The 19,836-nt window shown below is 37.5% G+C and overlaps 1 protein-coding gene across 2 annotated transcripts in view; it reads right to left on the bottom strand.

Annotated features, from left to right (window-relative positions):
* Positions 1 to 19,836, bottom strand: part of ESR1 (estrogen receptor 1) — a 156,587-nt gene that overhangs the window by 88,214 nt on the left and 48,537 nt on the right. The gene's annotated exons all lie outside the window — the stretch shown is intronic.

The raw sequence follows: 19,836 nt of genomic DNA, 5'->3' as shown, positions 1-19,836 counted from the left end.
TAAATTATTTTCAAACTTCACAGAAGCATTTGTGTCAGAATTAGACAGAGAACATAGTTCTTCAGGCAAGCAATCAGCCACCTTCACACAATACTTCTTGAAATTTTTGCCTTATTCCTTTTTTTAACTTACAGTCTCTGTAAGAAATGAGAATTTACAAACAGGAACATATTTCCTGTTTGTAAATTGGCACATTTCATAGTTAATCCTTTTATAACATTGAAAGAGAAGCCCACTTCTGATTAACTTACAATTATAAAAATAATTATTAAAATAATCACAAAGGCAGAAAAGGACCAAACAAGATTAACACAGCTCACCTGAATTTAGGCTTATAGAAAATACAAGTTTGCAAATAACGGTGGTTTTTTTTCTAAAGAAGACATCTAAAAAACCAAAAGTGTTATCTTTCTGCCTCATATTTATAGTTGCAGAGAGCAGGGCTGGGACACATTGGTGCACCTCTTATTTGCCTTAACACAACTGGAGATGTCAGAAGATCACTCTCATTCCTGAACAGCAGAAGGACATCAATGATACCTGCTAACAGCTGTAAACAGGGACACTACAAGTCCTTTATTCTATTCTGGTTTATGAGAAGAAGCAAAAGCTAGTAAATGCACAGAGGCTGCTACCACTGCTGTCAGTGGGAATGTCTGCTCTGTCCTCCCACGGCTATTGTCAAGTGCTCTTGTTTGACCCACCCATCTCCTCTCATCCCATTCATACCCTCACTTCCACCTTTGGGCTTTTCCCTCCAGTCGCAATCTCCTCTATCCAGAAAGGACAAACTCCTGTCCTCTGGGGCCTGATTTCTTAGCTCCTGTTATACCATCCTACTTTCCTGTGACTTGCCCCACCATTTCCACAAACGCACACTGCAATTTGTAAATAAAGGAGGATTGAGGGACCATAGCATTGCCATTTGTTGATCACATATAACTTATTAATCATTAAAAGACAAAATTATATATTCTTTACCAAGGCTGAACTTAAAATTTCTGAAATTCTCTGGTAAGCATCTCATTATAAAGTCTATGAACTATCAATAAGAAAACCTATGCTTCAAGGCCGTCCAAACAGAATTAAAAAATATAAAGTTACCCCCCCAAAAAAAAAGAAACAACAGAAAAAAAATGGAGAAACAAGACAAATATTTCATTATAATGCCTTTAAAGGTATAAAATTTTATTTATGTATTGCTTTATATGATTTGTACTTCTATCTTTTCTTCTCTGGAATGTGACTGCACCTCTTATAAGGCAAGATTTCACCACAGTAACCACTCCCATTGGAGTCCTGAGGTTCTATGTGCCAGGACATTCTGTCCATGGGGGTCATAAGCACTTTTTTGAAAAACTAATTGAGAGATGCCATGCAAGCCATAATACCAGATAAATGCCATAATATTTCTTACCAGAATTTCACTTCTAAAGAAAAATCATTTTCCTCTTATTAATATTTTGAAGACTATAAAAATTAGCACAGAAATATAGTTTCTGCATAGTAAAAGTTCAGGCAAGAAAATTCCTCTTTTAACATTTTCAAGAAAAAAATATTTCCTGTAGGATTTTCATTTTGCAAAAATCCCAAGATTTAAAAGTCCTGACAGACAGATATTTAAACATCAAAATATTTCTTTTTATGCAATATACATTTACAAATAAACAAATATGCATATAATATCAAACAGAATCTATGGATAAATCCACAGGCACAGTTCTGCAGTGTTAAACAGGAGCAGAACTTTCTGCTCTGCCAGTAGTCAATCTGCCCTGCAGGCTCAATGTGAATGATGTAAACAGACCTACAGAAATACATACTCTGCAATCACTAGTGTCTAGTAAAGCAGGGACAGTGTTGCTCAAAAAACTATTTATCTAGACCTGTCCAACCGGAACTTGCTTTAACTTTTCCTTATAACACTTGCAATTACTGCCTCTGTGGACTCTTTGCTGCTTCAGTACCTAATGTCCAGCCTAAGTACTCTCTGCTGGAAATAAAGCTTATTTGTCCTCAGCTATTTCCAGTTAGTCCAAGGAACAATTCATCCCTTGCCCTCCTAGTACAAATTTTCCCTTTGTAAGGTTCCTTCTACACCACCTCTCAGCCTCCAGCCTCCCTTTCAGTCTCCTCTCTAATTCTCCCATCCTCTTGCTGCTGTCATACTTTGCTTGCCCCTTAGTGTGCACTGATCTCTGAAACAGGCCTTACCAGTCTGTTCTATACCAGCATATTGACCTGCTCATCTCATCACAGAATAAAATTTGCCTTCTCTGCAAAAGATTGCTCTGTTGACTTATATTTAGCTTATGATCTTCTCTACCCCTTAGAATTTTTTTCATTCTGGAGTCCGTTTCCCTGTTTAGTAACTCCCCAGTTATTTTACTTGTGCATTAGATTTTTTTCTTTCCAAAGCCTGGGCACTGCACTGACCCTTAGTGAATTTGGGAAATATTTAATGTTTCAGACTCTGTTCTGGTAAGCAGAACCTCTTATGTACTTACATTTTAAGTGGCCCGTTTACAGCTCTCTCAATTATTGTTTTGATGTATCTTTTGAATCTCTTATCACCGAATGATCCTCCTACTCTTTAAGGAACAACACCAGTGAAGTAAAGATTTTGTTCCATTACCCCAGGATCCAAAATAATGACCAGCCAACTTGCTCAGGGTTTCTCTGCTCATTTCTACTCCTGCCAGGCACAGTTTTGCCTGTGCACTATCTGTCTCTGACACTATCTCTCTCACTCAGTTAGGCAATCCCACAGACTCTGGTGTGTGAAGAGTCATATAACCTGAGGTAAAACCTTAATCTGCTGTATAAAAGCATGCCAAAATTGATGAAAAAGCTGCTGACAGACAAAGTGCCTCTAGGCACTACATAGATATGATTTTCTGGCAGCAATACCAAGTTGGTGTGTGGTTGTATGGCTCTGAAACAGGGGCCTGAGTTTGGAAATCAGCTGCGCCCACAAGTGTGTTCAAGTTGAAGGCCGGGTGGGCAAGCACTCTGAGACCATGGACACAGGACATCTCACTTGAATGTAAACAATCTGAAGAATAAAATATGTTTGAAAAGCTGGAAGCATGAAAAGAAAAACAGAAGGCCAGCTTCAGCTGGCAATCTCTGGTGTATATCTATCTTCTACAGCTTCTACACTTTTAGCAATACCTGTGTCCATCAGAGTTTTCTAAGCCTTCAAAACTAAGTTCAAAATTTGTACAATTGCATTACTTATATGAGTCTTAGAATTAAAATATGGCTTTTTTTGAGAAAGCCTTTCATGTAAGAATGAAACATCCAAAAGTCCTTTCCTCATGGCATCACTGTTCCCAGTGAACTTTCTTGAGAATTACTCAATCACTGGGCATTTTTATTTCTTTTCTATCTTCAGAATAACTAGCACAATCCTACCATCTGAAATGGAAAAGGCTGTTTCAGGAAGTGCTGTCAGATTCTTACTCTTACCTCCATACTATTTTAAAGGTAAATGCCAGCAAAAACACATGAATCAGTCATGAATCTTCCTTCACCATGCCTTTGCGGGACTTTTATGGGCTCATGAGTTCCTTTTAATCTTTGGCAAGCCCTCTTTCCAAATTTTTCAGATGCACACGTTAAGACTGCAGTTTAACCAATTACCCAATGATTCATTAAATTCCTAGTAAAATATTTTAATGACCAATACTAAACATGACATTCTTAAAGAAAAACACTTGAAAGATAGAAATGTTCTCCTTCACACCAACCTAAATGTTACGTTAAATAGAAATGCAGATTGTGTAACACAACATTATACTTTAGATAACATCGTTTCAGAAATTCCGATCTATCATTTCAAATGACTATTTTTCTTTAAAATTACATTTAAAACTGAAAATGTAATTTTAAGGGGTACACTGCATTTGAAAATAAACTTTTGAAACAAAACAATGCTATAGCCACATATTGTCCCAACAAAGAAATCAGAGGGTTCTAGCCACAAGAATATAAACCCTAGTGACTACTTAAAGTAGTGTTTTAAGTTCAAAGTGCATGCAGACCTCTTGAACCAATTGGTATAAAGCACAAAGAGACAAAAATGTTTTCCCAAGGGTTTACCACCCAGACCACATACAAGCCATTCTGTGCCAACTGCTGGCAGGAATATAGGAAAAAGGCTAGGCAGAGTTTCAAGCCCAAAGACACAATATGGTCAGCAGGGAAGGAACTAGGCACTTGGGAAAATCTGACACCTGCGTGTAAGAATGCTTGTGTACCTCCCCGAGAAGCTGTGGTTTATCCACAGCCCCTTGTTCTTACACCATAACAGTAAACCCTAGGAAAATAGCCTCTGTAGTCCTTGGAGTGCACAATCTAGGGCTCAGTGAAAGGAAAAAAATGTTTCTAAAGATACTGACCCATTTTTGCCTAAGCCAGTTTCATCAAACCAAACTAGTACTTGGGACATGCACAATCCCAGTAATACAAGCAGATTAACTTCCTTGCAAGCCTGCAGTATCAGCAGCAGACAAAAGCCAGTCTAAGACTGGTACACTGCATGTTGTGGTGCAACACTTGATTGACAGCTGAAAAGACAGAGGCCCCAGTCCTAGCTGGTGGATGGACGAAGGAATATGCATCCCAGAAATTCAGATATGACTTGAAAGTTATAAGTTCAAAAGCATGATTGTTACAGTTGGGACAAAAGCACATGGCTGAGTGCTACCAAACTATGGAAAGGTGACAAAAGCATGACAGAATGCACACAACCAACCAGTCTGAAAACATGTCATAATGACCAGTCATTGCGTACAAGATGGGCTGCATATCACCTGCAGAGCTGGAAAGTGCTGAATTCAACTCCACATGCCAGTTCATTCTTTGAATATTAATGAACAGTAAACCATGTGATAAGCATATTGGAAATTGAAATAGAGCAGTGAAAGTGTAAGAAATAGAAAATAAAAGTAATAAGAAATAGAACCTGGAAAGATTGTTCTGGAAAGAATACCATTTAAGACACCACCGCCAAACTGATTTTCGAAGTTTTAGATTTCTTAGCTCCTACAGCTCTCCTTCCCTTCAAGGAGAGCTGTAAATGTTCGGCACCTCTCTAAGTAATCCCTACACATCGCTTCTGAAAACGTAGTGTTAAAGACTGTAAAGGCTGTCATTTTTCTTTATGTCCAAGAAGTAGTAACTGCAAACTGCTGCCAGACCAGGCAGTCTTGCTCTGCCTTCATTTCTGGCCATGGACACTTAGGCCCAGAGTAGCAAATTAATGCTGTTCAACACACAGTCGCAAGACTTGAGGCAAGGGAGGAGGCCAGATAATGCAGGGTGAAGAAGGAAGGTTCCCAGCTGTGTGGTCACACTGGCTTACTAATGCAGCCGCAGGAACTGTGACCAGAAATGTGAGAGGGTAAAAAACTTTTTCAGTGGCATCTTTCAGTTGATCAGAATAATGGTTACATTGCAACAGTATAAAGCATTAAAATAGCAGATTAAAAAACTGGTCTGTGATCTTTTCCTCATTCCTCTGTATCTTCTTTCTGTCTTTTTTCATGTGCAGGTGTCTCAATCACTGGTAGTAACCAAACAGTAAACACTAAGTTTTACATGTCCACATTATCTAAACTATCTCAAAATATCTAAATTATTCATTCTGATAATATCCATAAATAAATTTGTATATGCTGACTATGCACTCAATAGTAAGCAAAGAGAACACAGTTCACGAATGGAAATGCAGCCAACTGCACATAATATGTGTTTGCAAAACTGCTCGTTGACGTATTTTGGGGGTATCTTATGCAGCAATGTGTGAGAAATTAGGTCTGTGAGAAATCTATGCACTTGCCTTTTGTGTTGGTAATAATTTTGTTTCAAGACCTTAGGAAGTTGGCTTTTGTTTTGCCAAATCCACCTTATCTTATTTATGTCATTTCTTGTTACTCACAGCAACAGAGAATAAGCTCACATACATCAAAGGTGCCACTACATAGGACCTCATTAGTCTTCTCACTTTTTATTGTCGGTAGACAGCAATTGTTCCCTGTCCTATAAATTCCAAAGGAAAGAAAAAGTCTATTAAATAGACAAATTTATGCAGAATTAAATGTACAGTAGTATGGACACAGCAGCTGTGCTTCTGTCTTTAAAACATGACATTTAAAAACATATTATTACCTGTTGATATGGAGCACATATAATAGCAGTGTACTGGACACAAGGAACCCCTCCTGAATCTTACATTTTTTTCTTTTCCAGAAATGCACGCTTCTTATAAATGAAGTTAAAAAAAAAAAAACAAACAAAACACCAAGGCTTCAACTTCTGTTTGTTGCCTAATATTCTTTATTGGCTATCTATGGTAGAAAGCCATCTATTTACTCATTTCTAGCCAAAACATTCTCTGCTGCATATAGCAATGTTGAAAGTGGATGTTGCACAAAGCTTAGTACAACAAACTTACCATAGTCCAGCCCAAGCCTCAATAGGAAAGCAGCAGCTCAGTGGAACTGAGGCTGGTGGCTGACTGCAGCACAACGCTCCTCACCCCGCTTCAGGAAGGCTGGCAGGATCTGATCACAGACACTTAGTCCCTCCCGGCATTAGCACTGAGCAGGAGCCAGCAGCTATGACTCACCTTTCTTCAAAACAACCTAAGAGGTTTTGCATTTCCTTACACCAAAATGGTCCCAAAAGTTTCCGACACTATTTCAGACATAACGCTTCCAGAACATTATCTGAATGAGCAGCAGGTTACAATACACCAGGCTCTTGTTCAGGCTTACTGTGGTATAAACACGACCAAATTAATGCTTGATTTTCAAACAAACCAAGTATCAAAAGTATATCAAAAGTATTCTGTAAGACAAATAGGTCAATATTTGAATTATTACTCAAAAGCCTCTGTTCCTTGATTAACTTCTGTTTTGGTTTAAATTTTGTTCTAATTTTAATAAAAATATTTTTAAATATCAATAACAGTTTTAAAATTGTACTGTCTTTCTTCATATAGCTCTAGCATCTCAGGTACTTATTTTTTAACTCAAGCATGTAGCACTAGATAGCCAAGCTTGAAACCATAGTCACTTGATTTCACATATGTATTTATGTAGATTTACAGATCACAGAGCTAAATAATTCAAAGCAGCATCATTCTGTTGTGAAATAAAGAATCCAAAACCAGTCTCAATCAGATTATCTTGCTATGTATACAATGTAAAATAGAAAGCGATTCTGCTGAAGATGTCATAATTATGTCATCACTCTCCAGCGTCACCATTGCTCTACAAATCCCAGTACAAATTGCCACATGAGACACAGTCTCAATTCCTGTCTTCACTTGCTACTAAAATTTGGAAAACCTTTTGCATTCCTACCCAAGAGCTCAGCTCTTCTCCAGCTCCACACTCTGGAACACACATTTTGTAGGAATTGAACAACTGTGCAAGTATATAGACAGCAGCAAGCTCCAAAACAGTACATGCAACTCTGCATCATGGTGCATAAGAGAAGGGTTACTGCTGCACATGCTAGTGACTCAGTGGATCAGAAAAAGATATAAGAAAGAGAGATAAAGAGCATCCAACCTTTGATATGGTCCAATTTTGCAGACCCAGAAATATCCACCAAACACAACAGACATCAACTCTTTGTTGAACTTACAACATATGAATAGGTATTTGCAAGTAGGTTTTGATTTAGAGTTGATTCCTATTCAAAGCACCTTCTAAGAAATGTTTTGGGTTCTGTTTTCTTTAGGGAGACAGGAGATATTTCCCTGAACTTCTCAGATGGAATTCAGCTAAACCCTTAATAAATATGTGTGCAGATGCAAAAAAAACAAAAGGAGACAGACCTTATTTTTTTTAAATTTACTCTTAATGTCATCAGAAAAGGACCAAGTAGCCTGAAGACACAGACCTGAGGAATTTCTCTAGGAAAAGGAGGCATTCTGGTATCAAATCTGCTCCATTCATTTTAGACTTAAAATGTGACTTAAACATGGCTCCGGTCAGAAGTCATGAAGTGGAGTGCTGGAGACTTGTTCTCATTTATTTCTTACCATATCTCCCCTGTAATAAACAAGACAACTTATTTTGCTCTGATTCTCTGGGTGTTAGCTCTGGTAAAACCTGGAGGGACAGTGCAGAAGCAGGGCCAGTCTCTTGGGCAACGCAGTTTTCAGGTTGCTTGCCATTTCCAGGCAGATCCACATTTGTTGACAATAAAGTGAATTAGAGAGGCAACAAGGCATGTATGAGTCATAAAATGGGTCATACATGAAAACAGCTTGAAGCTATTAATACCTAAAGTTGCCATTTAATAAATAATAAAGAAGCTGGTCCCAGCCATACAGTGACATTTCAGGTCTTCTGGGAAAGGCAGTCTTGGCCTGTGCAATTTTCTTAAGTATTATTGATAGAAAAGGGGTACAAACAGCATTTAATATTTGCTTATGTACTGATTTTTATACTGAAACACATGTCTGACTCTGAAGATTAAGATCTTTGGTGCTTTGCTGAAATGAAACCAGCAAAATCCTTCATCTTAAGTAAGGAGTACAATGAACTGAGGGTCATGTCTCAGAGTTAATGTCAGAAGCAAACTAAAATACATGAAAAACTGGTGCATTAACTCCTTGCTTCTGTGCATTTATCCTATATCTACCTATGAAATAAATAAATGTAAGGCAGATGAACATACAATTCCATAAAAGGACTGAAATAAAAACATACTTATGCTGTATTTTTTCTGAAATAAAAATGCTGGGCATGTGTGCTTAGCAAGCCTGTAAACCATTTTTTTCCATTTCAGATACTGTGTTTATTAATACCAGTGTCAGTTTCCAAAATCATACTCACTGACTGAGCACCTGCTCAATATTTTGGATGTTTTCACCCTTGCTCATAGGTAGCCTCATGTCTTCTTTCTTATTCAAGCCTGCTCTGAAAAATAATCTATTTTTCACATGTGATTTTCAGTAGCATTCTTCATTATAACAGCTGGGCGCTTCACATGTTTTATTCATAGGGGTCCTGTGTGGTAAAGTAGTAGTATCTTCATTTCACATTAGGACATTAAGCAGAAAAAAAGGATATATGCACATAAATTAATTCTGGCATGTTTCAGCTTTGGGAAGGCTGATGTTATGTTCCTATTGATGAAACATTATATTTTCTGTAGGTGCATTAGAAATACGAAAGCCTTAAAGAAATTAAATAAACACCCAAAACAGTACCTGTGAGGGGTTTAAACCACGACAGTTCTTCAGAAGGGTTGGGAGCTTATATCTGCTCTACCAACCTCTTCCACTATGGAATGAACCAACGGCTGGGGCTAATCTGTTACCTTCTGAGTAAATCTGTAATAGACAGGAATAAAATGTAAGACTTGCATACATCTGCTGGGGGGGGGGGGAAGATTGTTGTACATAGGCCCAGCTCCATATTCTCTGCTTCTGCCTGTCAGCCTTCTTTTTTTCTGGTGGTCTGCAACAGGTACTTGCTCTGTTTCAGTCCTGTTCATAGCCCCTGCCCCAGTCCAAGTCTCAGTCCCTGAGTACCTACAAATTCCACTTTTCTCTCCAGTTCAAACTTCTGGAGTTTCTCCTTAATCTTTACCTTTTTTGGTCCACCCCAAAATCTTCTAGGTCTTATCAATATCTATTTTCTCTTATTAGGTCACTCCCTCTTCATTCTTGTTCTGTTTGCCAGTTCAAAAAAGCCTGCTCCAGCACCTTCACCAGAGATTCAAAGTATCTGCCTTATCAGATTCACCAGATTTCTTCACTGGGCCCATTCTGTTCTTTAACAAGACCGTCTTTATTTACTCCTAGCTCTATATTCCCATTCTGCCAGCTTAGTTTTTAATAAAGATTTGCTGGTGTGATTTTTGCCAAACTCTTTAGAACTAACACAGAAGAAGCAGGATCCTAGAAGCAGAAGAGAGATCATTTTTCTCATTCCCAGTGCAGTGTGATATGGGGTTGTACAGGCAAACTATAAGTTGAATGGAAAATGACTGGACTGCTAGTCTCAACGGGTTTTTATTAGCAGTTCAAATTTGCCTATGTACTAGTGGCACTCCTGTGCAATCAATACCAAGGTGAATATTTAATTCTCAACAGGGATGAAGGGAGAAATTGCACCCCTAGCAAGTTAATGAACAATACCAAACTGGGAGGGGATAGGGATATGCAGAATGGTAGATAATGCTGCAAAGCAAAGCTGCCAGTCAGAGGGACCTCCTCAGGCTGGAGAAGTGACCCAATAGGAATCTCATGAAGTTCAACACTGGAAAATGCAGAACCATGCACCTGGGATGGAACAGCTCCCTGAAGAAACACAGATGGGGCTGGACAGCAGCTCTGCAGAGGATGACCTGTGAGTGCTGATGGACAGTTGAACAGGAGTCAATAGTGTGCCCTGGCAGCAAGGAAAGCCAAACACATCATGGGCTGTACTAATAAAAACACAGACAGGAGGTTGAGGGCAGGGCTTGTTCTCCTCTCCTTGTAAGACTGCTTCCAGTCTGGGGCTTCCAAGCTAAGAGAGTCTTCGACAAACTGAAGCAAGTCCAGTGGACAGCCACCAAGATGAGGAGAGGGCTGGGACAAAAGACATGAGGACATGCCAGAAGAACTGAATTTGTTTATTCTTCTGAAGAGAAGACTAAGGCAGGATTTTATTTCTGTCTTCAACCACATAACTGGAGCCTTTAAAGGGACAGAGGCAGGTGTTTCTTGGAGACACACAGTGAAAGGACAAGAGACATCTGACACACTTTGGGCAAAGAATGTTGTGATTATACATTAGGAAAAAGTTTTTAACAGTGAGAGTGGTTCAGCACTGTAGCAGATTGTCCTGTATGGATGTGAAGTCTCCACTCCTTGGTATCTACAAAACACAACTAGATAAGAGCCTGAGCAACCTAATCTAACTTTGAAGTTAGGCCTGCTTTGATGAGGATGTTGACCAGATAATTTACAGAGGCCCCTTCAAACTTGCATCACTCTGTGATTCTCATCTCTCAGTAACTTGCTTCAGCCCACAGTAATAATTGCAGAGGAAGTCTTGTTGAAAAGCTGTGCATCTGTGCAATGAAGCAACCTCACACATTTTGTCAGAGAAGGATGTTTTTACAATCAAGTCAATATATAATCACTAGGAGAGGACGGAACATGCATGGCACATGAAATTTTATATAGTTCAGCTACCAAATGCAACAAAATGTCCCGGCATGAATAGCAGGATGCTACAAGAATATGTAGGTTAAATTTGAGGTTTAAATATGATAACATCCCCACCTACCAAGTATCAGAGCTATATCTCTAAAAAAAAGGTGTTTGGGCTGTCCTATGGAAAAGGTGGTTGCAAGGGTTTGTTGTTGGGTTGTTATTTGGGGTTTTTTTGCATGGGTATAGCAAAATCTTCTTTTCCCTTCAGGATACTTAGAAAGTTGTGGCCTTTTTTGTCAAAATGTTGTCAAAGAAGTTTACCTGAGACAATCACCTAACATTGAAAATGTGAGCCAAAGCTGAACAATATAAGTAGCTAAAAAGGAGAGGAAACTAGGTAGACTTAACAATAAGTAGTGTTACTAGAACTGTGTGTAAATAAAGCAGAGTTTTGCTTTGAGGTGTTTAAAAATTTCTCTTTAGAATCAGATTTATTTCCACTTTTTGTTTGGTTTTGGGTTTGGTTTGTTTTTTTATTATTTTTGAACCAAGAAGAAATAGTAACTTATTGATGTGCAACCTGCTTTAGCAAGTTTGACTCAAGCTGCAATATGCCTGGAAGGCATTCTTAATACATGCCTTTTACAATTGTACTGGTGCTGGTATTTTTGCCATTAAAACTTTCAGCTGTGTTATTTTATATGGATTACTATTTTACCACCTTTCTCCATGAACCTAATTAGAATGTTCTCAGGTATTTAATATTATGCCAAACCACCATTTTCAGAATTGTCATGCTTTTTCTCTTATTAATACTTCTGTAGATGAGAATTAGGATTATATTTCTCACAGCATGGCAACACAAAGCTATAAATAATTTTCAACCCTAAAATTTGAAATAATCCAAACCACGCAAAACTATTTCAGGTAATAAATGTGCTACAGTGGCTCATATGTTGGCAACATACACATCTTTTCTTGCTTGTGTTTATCAAAATGGCTGAAGGAGGAGTATCATTATACTGCAGAATGAAAGCAAACAAAGCTCTTCTTTGACATATTAGCTCTTTAAAGATATCTGGATTTGGTGCACACTCTCAGCCATGGTGTGCTTTGCACAGCTACGGCTTCCTGGATACAAGGATTATGTGATATGTAATTTGAAACAGGGACCTTGCTGTCAAGTCCAAGTTGTAATTAATAGCAAAAGCAGGGAACACTTATTTGAATTAATTTTCTTTAGACGCTAGCTGATACATGTCATTAAAAAATAACTAGATGCTGCTTGATCAAGACAGCTCAGCAAAATAAATGTTCTAAAAATGTTTACCAGCTTTATAAACTGAAAACACAGATGACAAAGTATTATGTGACATTCTATTTTTGTCAAGGATCCAGTTTTATAGTACTTTCTTCAACAGTGAAATTAAATGATGATTTTAGAGTTAGCAACGTCTAAGCTTCCATCTGTTTACAGATCAACTTGAAGAGTAAAAAGTAAGCTTGTAAAATCTGGAATATTTCATGGATTTATGAATGAATAGATCTTGTCTCATAGACCTGAACTACACTAAAAGTGAAAAGGAAAAAAAAAAGAGAAAAGTTAAATAGAAAGAAAGCAGTAGGTATTACATATTCCAATTTTAACAGGGCTATATGTAAAAACCACAGTGGAGGCTATCTCAAAAGCATATTACAAGTTTCCAGTCTTCTGGTTTAAGGTTTGGGTTCTAAATTTTATCCTGCATCTTCTTCTGCAACTGCTGCTTTATGCACATCATCTTTCTAACTCCTTTTATTTGGCATGAGCTGAGACTTTTCCTGTTTTTCAGTAAATTTCCCTACCCTTACCTAGGATGCCCCTTTGTAGCATCCTAGAAAGTTTTCCATAGTCATGTCCTAGCAGAGCAAATCGGTACTGAAGTAGGCTGCAGTGACCAAAGCAGTGCTTCTGCATGACAGCAAGTAATAAAATAAGAGGAAGGAAAGATTAGAAGTAGCAATCAAATTGGACATGTGCACTACGAGTTGATGAGACCCTGGAAAAAAAAAAAAAATCTAAGCAGAAATAAAACTTTTCCCTAGGAAATTGCTTAAAAGCAGCTTCCTTATTTGCACAGGTCCTGAAGGTTTTGACAGTTGGCAGCACTGTAAGAGAGGAGCACATGAAAACAGAATGCAATAAATTCCACCCATGTTGTCTCATTCAAGAGAGACTGCACTCTTGGACTGTTGTAGACTGAATAGCTGTGGACTGAAATTCCACCCACTGGATGTGAAGTGTTTACATGCATCGCTGGTCGCAGTCAGTCACCAGTTGCTTGTTTAAGAAGTTCTTTTAGTCAATTCTGCCTTTCAATATTTACCGTTAATTTCTACTTTTAATAATGGCCTCCACGCACTGAGGAAAAGGAGTCATCTTTTCTTATTTACATAGACGTTGGCTATTGTGTCAGTAGTTAACACTATCACTGCAATAATTGGAAGACCACTGCAATTGTTATGTATATCTATCAAACAGGATTTATATTTAGACTGTTATATTTAAGCTCTATGTTTTCTGAGGACTAGAAAAAGGTTAAAATAAAATGCCCAGATCACTCCTAAATCCAATATTGTTATCAGTATCTTATCAAGGAAGAAGATTAGCATACAAATTGATGATCTTCTCGTCTCTAACAGGTACTGCTGTAAGTATGTGGTAAGCTAAATTTGGCAAGCAGTACCTCAGACGTTCCTGGATGTGTACCAGAAGAAGAAATATCTTGAGCCAGATGATGTAGCAACCCTCCAAGCAACTGTAATATGAGTTTGGCAGAAAAGCAGAAGTGCCTTGTCTTGCCCTGCCCAGTGTTGCATTGATGAGGGTTCCTAATGAGATCTGGTAAGTTATGACCTTTTGCAATTCCCAGAAAAGGCCACCGAAATACACAGGGATAGTGTACAACCTTGGATGTGACTTCTCTTTGTATAGCAAAGTTTACAAACAACCCCCATAACGAATGCAATGAAATCGGCAGTTTAAATGAGAATGGTGAAGGACAGCATCTCCACTCTAATCTGAGTTCTGATGCCTGAAGAGATAACAGAAAACTCCCAGCAGACAGACTAAGGCGCTCACGATTAGTTTCAGTGTTTCATTGTCAACAAAATCAAATTACCAAAATTACCTAAATCTCCATTTGTTAGAAAAACTGGATGCACTTCAGTTGCAGGACTCTTCTCCCCTATCCTTGTTTGGAGCTATGCCTTAGCTCTGATCAGCCTTTCTTGTTGATTTAATAAAAATGCTAGCATTTGATGTTCACTTTGCAGTTGCTGAAGGAAGTGATGCCAACAACTAATGCTTTATCAGAGCAGATAAAAAAAGCAGTGTTGTTTTAATAGCCTTAGAGCAAGAGTGATCAAGGCCAATGAAACAGAGTCAATTCCACGTCTTCCTCTAAAGGGACATATTGCAGTATCTGTTTGAAGGGAAATTACAGATGGTGACCACTTGACTCTAGAAACAGGAGATGTAAGGGTGGGATTAATTTCACACAACTCAGACATCACTGGGCATCCATCTTCATCCAGTAGATACCTATACCAGAATGAGTCGCTTTAGCCATCTTTTATAGTATAGAAAGAGAAACTTGTACTGTCAGAGCCTAATGCACCTGATCTATTTAAACTGGATACCTTAAAAAGAGATAATGTGTGTGTTTCTTTTTGTGCCTCCACAGACTATAAAGGGAGCTCCTGTGAAGGTTTGATGCCATTGTCCATGCCGTAGGCCAATTGAGGTGTTCAAGGTGATGACCCTGACTGACATCCAACTCCTACTCCAAAAAGGTATAGCTACACAGTAAGTCCTGTGTCAATATCCACTTGACCCATCTGACCTTATGGCCTTCAAATGGCACCAGATGCCTAAGGAGTAGAAAACTGAAGACCTAGGTGTTTAGATTAAATTAGATAAACCCCACCCACATGGGCTACCTGAACAAACATGGGATTTAGCCACAGGCTTCAATCCACATGGCAACGACTTGGTATATGAAGCATTTCCTTGATCTGTGGTTTATGTGAAAAATCATCTGTTACAGAAGTGAAGAAAGTTTTCTTCAATAAAAAGGAAACATTGAAAAGGAAGCTCAGAGAGAGTGGTTGAGAACCATCTCCCTGCCTTGGAAGAAAGGAGAATAATGAGAAAGCGTAACAGCTCCTTCGCCCCTTTCCAATAGTGCCTAGCCTTATTCAGAGTCACAAGGAGGCACAGAAAACATGCTCCTCAACAATATGGGTTAATGACTTTATGGTGCAAGAACACCTGCAGCAGGATCCATCCACATCAGCACATTCTCTAAGGAGAGCTGCAGAAACCACAAAATTGTTTTGCACAAGTCCCTCATAATTGTAATGTGTCAGTATCTCAGAACTTTTAACAGGTTTATCTTTTCAACATTTCCATAAGATAATATAACTCTGTGTTTCCCTGTCTCTTTCTTTACAGTCAGCTATTGCTATAAAATTGTCAGAAATACCAGCACAACCTCTGAAAACAGGAACACTCCAAGTGTTTAAGAAACTGCCTGAATGCTTTTAATTGTTCAAAAGAGGACCTCAGAACAGAATGATGCTTTAGAGAAAAAATAAAATTTAAAAAAACCCAACTTTAAAAATCGCCATAAAGCAAAGCCAGAAAACCTCCCTAAACCACTGCATTACATAGTATTTCCTCATCTCATGGAATCACTCATACTACATAAAAAAAAAAGCAAACTTATCTTTCAACTTTGCACTCATTGTAACATTGACATGTAACATTTAATTTTAACATTTGTAAAAAAACTCTTTGTTTAGAACTCAACATGAACAGCTAGAAAGATTCATAATAAATCAGACAAGGTAAAAAATTACATATTGAGTTATGTCACTGGGTTTTGGATTGATGGATTTATGAATTACAGCAGGAGAAGGAATCAATCTACATTTGCAATATATCTGAATTTTAACAAGCATTAAACATTAAAGCTGTGATCATATTCATTGGAGCAGTAGGTTTAAAATTATTAGAGTCAGTTTCAGTATGACAATTGTGACTAAAACTAAATAAATAGTTTATTATATTAACCTAAACCTAGAACCTGAGGTAATAGGAGATTCTAACAAGCCAGCCACTAAAACTCAGGGAGCAATGAATGATTTTTCAGGCAGCATTTCTGTTTATATACTGATTTGCTCTGCCTCTGACACTACAGACTGACAGACAACTCCCTCATCAGGTAACTGGTAGGTGCTAGCCCATTTTTACCTGCTTTTTTTGGCCAAATTTGGAAGCAGCAACAAACACAGGCTGCAGAGAGCCTGAAGTACAAGCATGATTTTACTTTAGATCTGAGAAGTGCAAACTCAATGGTATGACACAGGAATATCACATACTGGCAGAACAAAAAGGATTAATCTTTGCTGTTCCTTGTAGGAATATACTGAGATAGATTATCCTACTGAAAGGCTTCTTGGTTTTCCCCAAAGAATCACAAGAAAATAACTAGAAATGACCAGAACTCAAATGTAATAGTTAAAAACAAAAGAGAACTGTCCATTAATTTTCTGTAATATCCATTAGTACAAGATTTCCTGTAATAATAATTAACTATTAGTTAGTGTTTAATAAAACAAACAAACAAACAAAAACCTATAAAAATAATAAAAAATACAAGTGAAATTTGAGGAGAATTGAAAACATAACTAGCACTATGTCTTCTCCCTTTCACTGGAAGATACAGACACTGTAAGACAAGAGAAAGGTATTTTAGTTTGGCTCTCTATAAAAACAGCCACAAGGTCAGAGATAAAAGGGGTCAAATTAAAGACAGCACAATTTGGATTAACTAGGCCCCCTCTTTTTTCTCAAACTCTGATGTCCCATGATTTAGGGACTCCAGAAAGGAAAAGATTGGGAGGTTAAGGGGGAGTTAATTCTTTACAAAATCATTCTTTTCTTTATTGTTATATTCTTCAGCTAGATATAGAGGCCTGTCATCACACTGCAATAAGAGACAAAGCTTTTCAGAGAAGGAAACACTATTTGAATGACATAAAATATAGCTTCAGAATTAAAACATATGTGCCTAGAGTGAGCATGATTTTGAATACTTATTAACAAAATCAAGTGATGTTAAAAGTTTTATCACATACAGTAAATTTTGAGGTTTGTGACTGAAAATTTTTAACAGGTTTTTATCCAAATATTAACATACTGTAATTTAGGCTCCAACCTACAATGATAATTTAATGTCCCAGCCACTTATATCACTGAGTGCAGCATTTGCATCTCAAATCTGGAGTATAACAGGATGATGCAACACAAATACTTCAGTCTTACAAGCCACAGCACCAGTCTGTTACACAGAAAGGTAAATGAGAGTTGCAGAGTTTTTCCGGGTCTTAGGTTACATTACTCATTATATCGGAGCAGGGAGCCCTATAACAAACTGACCATGATCCACTTTAAGTTTTGTTAGGGGTTTTAAGTTTGATAATTTTTGTCTTTACTGCTCCTACTGGTAGGTGTTTTCAGTAACTCAACATTTTTCTACTTAGACATCTTCCAATCTCCTGCATCAACCTAATCATTGCCAGACAGAGCACTGCCTCATGCTTTCTTTTGTCCCATAATCCAACTGATACCAATGAGATTAGCCAAACAAATAAAGCAAATTGGGAATTTATGCATTACAATATTTTTAAAATAACATATTCTTAATCCCCCTTATTAGATATTTAAATATTTTCCAGACACTGAACACCCTTTCAGCTTACTTTTAACAGACTATTCGTGATTGAATTTGTGCCAAAAGACAAGAATAAAGACCTAATATTTAAAATTGTGAGAGTAATAACTTTATAAATGTAACCTTGGAAAAATGAATATCTAAAAATAAATAAATAAAGCTTTTATCAATATAATTACAACAGTACTATGCCTGCTAACAAAAGATAATCATAGGAATTGCTTTGATACACATTTCTTACTATCATATCAGATGTGGTTTACAGAATTATGGCTGGAAGGAGCCATTAAATCATTTCTATAACATTCTATGCAGATAAACAACCTGCATATCCAAGATCATAAATTCACTTAATTACTGCTGCATTAAGCCTCATCAGTTGCATATGGTTAAAACACATCTTCAAGGGAGACACCCATCCTTCATTAGAAATGTCAGGAAATGGGGAATCCAGCACTGGCCTTACATATTTGCCGCAGTAGTTGAACTTTAAAAGTATTTTAATTGTATTTTTAAGTGTCTCCCTCAACTGACTGTTTAAAAATAAAATAATATTAATTCCATAGTTCAACTTCTAGTTCCAGGTGATTCTTGCTTTTATTCCTCCTAAAGTAAAATACCCGTACTACAGTGCATTTTTCACCTGTGCATTTAGCTTTCACAAACTCACTACTCCACTGTTTACACATCAAAGGTCAGTTACACACTTTTCACCACAGGTTTACACTGGACATTTATGTAAAAAAATCCCTTTAATCTAGCACAAAGTCAGTCTCACTCTTAAGTCACTGGCAATCATTCAGGATCTTTATACTCTGACATGTATTCCCTCTTCCTAGAGGTTTTGTATTTGGTTGCACTAAAATGCATTTTGTTTGAACCAATTCAGTTAACACTGTACTGGATAGTCTGACATAACTGTTAGTTAGCATTTCACCAGTGTTTATCCCATCTGCTCCCCAAAACTGATTAATCACTTGCAAAAAGTGCAAACATCATCTGCTTTTTTGGACCAGATTCTGCAACCAGATTCTTAGGCTGAGTTAGCCTGTCTTTGAGAACATACGCTGCTGCTCACAGTAGCACATTGTATTTTGCAAATAAGCCTGGCAGAGTCTGGCCTTCAAGAGGGAGAAAATAACTTGCTTTCATTTTCCAAATTCATTCCATTTCTAGTAAACTCACCTATATCTCTCAAATAAAAAGACAGAGACATAGTTTAGGAAAAAAAAATGACACCTAAATGTTCACTTTGATTCACTGAAGCCCAGTGTAATAAATTAATGCAAAACTATGCTATGAAAACTGCATGAACATTAACAATGTGGGTATTGGTGTGTATGACTGTTTTCTTGGAAGCTATAGTTCTATCAATTTCTACCACTTCCTTCAACAAATAGTGAAGGTTCTAACAACTAAAAATAAATACTTAAAGAAAATTATTCCCCCTCCCAAGATTTTTTAATCATTCTATTCTAGACAAATTAAGTAAAAAATAAGAAAATAAAAAAAAAAGCCAAAACATAAAAAACCACCACCCTCTATTGAGGGACAAAACCCCTCAAAATCTTATCTTTTTAAATGCAGCATGCCAGATTTATGGTTAATATATCACCCTCCAATGAAAAGTGTGGGTTAATACATACACAGCTCTTAGGATAGATAGCTTATGAAGGTGATTACTGACAAATACTGACACAGAGTCAACTCTAACCACTTGATTAGGGAAGATATTTTGCTTCTGAACTACTTCCTACACAAGCCACTTCTCACACTGTAAAGGAAGCCAGAGGAGAAAAATACTCGTACCATCAGCTAAGAGCTGAACACCCACTCACACCCAGAAACGTGTGATGGTGGAAGTCTTTTTTACTATACTTCAGA

This window comes from Pezoporus wallicus, unplaced genomic scaffold, assembly GCF_028554395.1.
Source record: "Pezoporus wallicus isolate ANWC-B61680 ecotype Strahan unplaced genomic scaffold, APGP_CSIRO_Pwel_v1 contig_3817, whole genome shotgun sequence".
NCBI lineage: Eukaryota > Metazoa > Chordata > Aves > Psittaciformes > Psittacidae > Pezoporus > Pezoporus wallicus.
This window is presented reverse-complemented; position numbering and strand designations above follow the sequence as displayed.